Source organism: Solanum stenotomum, chromosome 11, assembly GCF_019186545.1.
Source record: "Solanum stenotomum isolate F172 chromosome 11, ASM1918654v1, whole genome shotgun sequence".
Classification (NCBI taxonomy): domain Eukaryota; kingdom Viridiplantae; phylum Streptophyta; class Magnoliopsida; order Solanales; family Solanaceae; genus Solanum; species Solanum stenotomum.
The window spans coordinates 29,336,023-29,342,066 of record NC_064292.1 but is presented as its reverse complement, the minus strand read 5'-3'; positions in this window follow the sequence as shown (position 1 = coordinate 29,342,066).

Below are 6,044 nucleotides of genomic sequence, written 5' to 3'. Positions count from 1 at the left end.
TTACGTTCTAATTTCTCTATGTTTTGGTCAACGATCTGACTTGGGACCACCAGCACGGACCGTGGGTCACTCTACAGTCCGTGGGTGGCGACCCTGAGTCGCACCTCCAACTTCTAGAAATCTGCAATTTTGTCTATTTTCAGATACAGGGTGCTACAACATGTTTCTATTCTTGAACAATTACTATTCTTGTCATCAATTCTAGAAGATCACCTATGAATCCTCAATTTCCCTTCACAAGGCATAAACCCACATTCCACATTACTTCAATTTAAATCAATTAGACTAGGGTTAACAATACAAAACATGTAATATCATCAAAATATCATGATTCACTACTAATTCAATCATAAATAATCAATATCCACTCAATTGGATTCATACTCTACTTCACCCACAATATTAGAAGGAACATTAACTTGAATTGGGGATTTCATCTTCACAATTGGGGAAATTCTATGGGGATCTATAGATGGAAGTATTCGTGGATGAATAAGCTAACATACCTTGATTATAAAGCTTGCAACAATGGAGTCTGGACTTGACCTAGGTTGCTTCTCTTCTTCTTCTTCACTTTCTAGAGAGAGGATTTTTTAGAGGAAATTGGGTTTCTTTTTGGTGAGTTAAGAGAATGATTTGGAATGAATTAAATAAGGGTCTAAAGTCTTTATATATGTGGTCTAAACTATTATAAAACGAAACCACTTAATCCCTAATTAAATATGGAAAGACCCCTTAGTCCCCAACTTAATCGCTTGGAACCCACAATTTGCCTCACCCACGAGACCATGCCCACGGGGCGTGCTGGACTTCTTTGGCTGGTGGTCTGCAAGTAAAATTTTGGACCTTGAACCACGAGGCTATCCATGAGGCGTGGACCCTACTACGGACGTGGGTCCCTTCGTGGGTGCACTGCCTTGGGCAGTTTGCTAGGGTCCCCCTCAGGGACCCTTGATTGGTCCTTGGAGAGTCGTACCTTGATGTTCTTACCGGAGATCCTTCATTCTAAGTACGGGAAGTTAAATCTATGACTCTAACCCTCACGTCAAGCTATAGTTGACCTACTAAACTACGGGGTGTTACAATATCTCTATCTTGGGAACATTCGTCCTCGAATGACACTCTAGGCACTTCTTAAGGTCACGACTATAGATTAGCAACCCATCATGCATGCAACTAACCTAAATGCAGATAAACAAGGGAGGGACTTCATCTCCAAGCTAAACATATTCAATGCAACAAAAGGAAGTAGGAACCACATCTAACAACCCAAAATGCATGAATTTCAACATCTACTCATGTTCAAGGAGGAACTAATATCTCCGAACTAAAACATTCTCAACATACTCTCATGGAGCTCATATTCAATTTTCTCTCAAAAAGCATTCATTCAAGGAGGAATTATTCAAATCCAAACTAAGGCATGCTCATGTATTCATCTCATGAAGTTCTATAGGCAGCTTTACTCAATGCACTAAAACATGAGGAATACAATTCACATAAAACTCATTTTATTACAAAACACAAGTTTTCATGAGCATGCACCACATAAGGAAATCATGGAAACATACAAATCACACATGACTTCAGATAAAAAACAATTCATGAGGAACTCATCATCTTAATGCTAAAAGAGGAATACAAGGAAAAGGATGAGAATATTGGGACTTTTATTGGCCCTAGACCTCCCAAGTAGCACCCTCATCTAAAACCCTCACTACAAGACCACTCCTTAACAATTTCATGGAAGCAACTTCCTTGCTCTTCTATTTTTTAACTTACCGGTCTAAGATCCTTACCGGTATTTCTAAATTAGACGAATTCTCATTAACTCCCAACCCTCCTTAAGAAATTTATGAATGTCGGACCTCCAACACCATTCTATATCAAAGAGACATGGAAAACCGTACACACCGGTGCCAGTCATTAAGCAACTATAGTTCACAAGCAACCTTACCAACTCCACTCAAGATCTCATATGAGCCTGCAAAACTGGGACTAAACTTTCCAAACTCAATACATCTCTCAAGGTGAGAATTTCAAGCCAACCCAAATCATGAACATCAAGAACACTCAACGACCTTGCTATCTAAGAACATCATCTCCCCCTTGGGTGTAAGCCTATACGAACTCTTCTAAACATCATTTCTTTCAATTATAAGGTCGGAGCAATTCATCACTAAGTTTTCACATCCATAACACAAGATGATTCTAAACCATGGTGCATTACACTTCTACCATTTTTAGAGGAGTCTACTAACTCAACATATCTAGGCATTACTTAAACACCATATTCATCAAACCTTTCAACCTACCCAAAACTCAAAATGGCCAAGTAGGGTTCTACCATCAATATCATAAAACAACAATGAAGCCCATTCATACTAAAGACAACTTCAAATTCTAACTTATCAAGTCACAAAAGACAAGAAATATCGAAATCTAATAAAGCATAAAACATGTACCGAAACCATTAGGAGGAACTTGCTTACCCTCTATTCTCATAGCCTTTTCCTTTGGACAATCCTTCATTTTATGACCACTTTCACCACAATTAAAGCAACTTCTATTCCGATCAAACATCTACCCTCATGTATCTTTCAATTCTACTAAGGTCGGATCAAGAAAATTCTAAACCATTTCAACCCATATTATCACCTTTGGTGGGGTCTACCAACCAATCATATCTAGGAATTATCTAAACACCCTACCTAAAATGACTATACCTAAGATCAATTTTAAAATATAACTAACTCTTTGAAGTCGGTCAACACTTGAACTCTTCTCCCTCACCTTAACTAAGTGGTACATGCAACCCTTGAAGTCATTTTCAAGACAAAATATAACCCAAACTTAGGACATAGTCTTTCCCCCTTCCATTCACGGATAGGCTCATTCAGGAACAAACAATTTTAACTATACGGATTCTACAATCACATAGGAGCATAACAATAATTCTACAAATCAATCTTAAGGATGACATCTAAATCTAACATATCAAGTCCTATTTAGTCACATAGCCATAATTGGCATCAGGACCACCTTTTTCTCCCTCGCTCCTTGTAGCATGAGCCCTTCGAGTAGTCATATCCTGAAGACCATCGGATAAGGAAAAATACCTTATAGAGTTAAACGCTATGGCACGACTTAGAGAAAGAAGAAGTGAAGTTTCCTAATCATCTAATAGCTTCCTATTCATAAACGAGGCACACTTCAAATTTATGAAAAAGACTCTACTAGACGTCGTTTTGAGACAATCCTAGAATCATTCTAAACCTTGTGCTCGAAGTACCAAGTTTGTCACGACCCAGAGGTACACCTTTGATGTAACATGACGTACTAGACCCCGAAAGGCCTAACACAAGCCACATAGAATATAATAACATAAAGTAAATAGAAATGATCCTGGAATTTTAAAACTTTTCCATACAATCGAAGTCTTTATAATAGCAAGTGGAAGTCTATAACACTTTGTCTCAAACCATCTAAAACAACTTGAATAACTCTTTGGGACACAGCCCATACAAAAGTATAAACCATAAAAGAACGACATAAAGGAAAGGTGATCACATCCTCGATACTATGAGGACTCCCCAAGTCTTACACTCCTTGCTCTACTAGAAACTTAACCATGAGAATGGAACTCAATATTGCCAAACCCTACATCTAATAAGAATCTAGGCAAAAGTATGCGTTAGTACAATAATGTACTAAATATGATGGCTAGCGTAATCATCAACATAGCTATATAAGAGGCATTAGTTAACATAAGACATATACCATAATCATAAGAGATGATAACATGAGTCATAAACATAAGAGACATTATCATAAGACGTAGACTATAAGCATAAGAGATAACAACATAATCATAAGTATAATCTCCAATATAGACATAATTTAAGCATTATTTATCATAAGGCATGTACCTTGAACATAGGAGATACTTCATATTCATAGCATAGGCAATACTTAGTTCTTCATAACATAAGAGAAACACTTCGTAAGTAGCTTCAAGTCATACTTGTGCAATGCATGGATAAGACACCATAATATCACCCACACTAAGTACCACCTTAAGCCATCATACATACTTACCATCTTTGATCTCATTCTTAGCTTATTTCTCATAGACAAGGTAATCCATCACCTTTAGTCAATCATATCATGGAAGGAAACTATAGCAACAATCCATCAAAACATACATCATAAGCATTTTGATTACATACATCATCATACTTAAGAGAAACTGATCATAGCTACCCTCAAAGAATACTTGTGCAATGTATGAATAAGACCAATAAATCCCACCCATGTTAAGTAAAGCTTCTTGACTAACCATAATTCATAATTCATATTCTTATTTTTGGAATTAGCCTTAACCGACATAGACCATGTGCGTTTAACAGGGAATTTGATGTCTACCCCACACCAAAATAGGGTTGTCCTACCTTTCCAAGGTAGAACCATACTTTTAGCTTAGGTGGATCCATTAGGTAAGTAACCTACAGGGACACGTAGTTTATAGGATAAGGATATTACTACTAGAAAACTGAACTCAACTATGGTAGAAGGTTTCATCTCATGAGATACATACTTTGGGAACTGGACTCAACTAGCGAAGAAGGAACCTATTTGGAAAGTCAGACTCCACAAGTGTAAAAGCTTTCATTGGGAACTCAACTAGCGTAAAAGCTTCCATCTCATATTCAATATCCACTCGGTGCTAAGCCTAATTCCCATTGAGTTCATATTAAGTCTTGACTTAAGTTCACAGTTATGGAAAAATGTCTTGGTACTCAATTAAACATAACTCATAGTATAGCTCATTAGATCATACGTGAGAATAACCTTTCACCGTCCATGTCTATATATAGATTCAATAGGTGAGAAAGCCTTTCAACCTTAGAATCAGTATATTGTGAGAAAACCTTTGAAGTCATATGATATTCATGTATAAGTGTGTATACTAGAATAGCCTTTCTGTAACACCCCTGAAATTTTGTAGGTTGAACTAGGGCCTAAACGTAGTATCAATGAGGTATAAAAATGAATTCCCCTAGGTTAGTAGACCATCTAGGTGTTCTATGGTGGTCTATGAGTTAAGGCCTAAGGGAGGAGTGCCAAACAAAAGGGGCAAGCCAAGGCCTAAGGCCAAAGCTGCCCCAAATTTGGAGCGATTGCCTCAAACTCCACGGCCATCACCACGGATCGTGGGAGGCTTTGTGGAGTTTCCTTGGTCAAGGGAGAAGGACCTCCAAGTGTCCCAGTCACTGCCTCACCCTTCACAAGAGGGACCACGAGTCGTGGTCCACTTCACGGCTTGTGAAGGTGGGAGTGGAGTTCTTTTAACTTTTAGGGAGTTGGGGGTTGTTAGGGTAGCTACTTCCCAAGGCACCACGGGCACCACTACGGGCCGTGGTGCACTTGATGAGGGAGAGGGGTGGCTCGTAAACATCACTTGGCACCAAGGCTTGAAGGCCTTGCCTCCACAAGGCCAAGTCATGACCAAGACCATCACCACGGACCGTGGTCATGACCACGGATCGTGGGAGGCTCCGTGGTCTTGCCTTGGCCAAGTATTGGTTTGTGCACGAAAGGGGAGCCAGTGCCTCCAACACCACGGGCAGTACCACGGCCTGTGGTGCATTTTCACGGTCCGTGAATGTTGGCCGTGGTCCTTGACGGGGACCATTTAAATGAGGAGTTTTGGAACTTTTCCTTTTAAGTCCTATTTAAGTAGGGGTGTTTTGGGTGTTTTTAGAGGTTAATTATATATTAGTTTTTAAGTCTAAATTCACAAGTTTTGGTCATCATACACAATACCCAATTGAAATCAAAACTCTCCCACTTCTCTCTAAACTCTCTCTCTAAAAACCTTAGAAGAAGAAGAATACATTAGAGCTAAGGTTTTAAGGTTCTTTCCCAAATTTGTTTGGAGTTTCTCCATTGATTCTCAAGGAATCAACTAAGGTATGGTTGCTTATCACTCTTGGGATTCCTTTCCCCAAGAGGTCCCTTCAAGAAGAATTTCAAAATCTCCA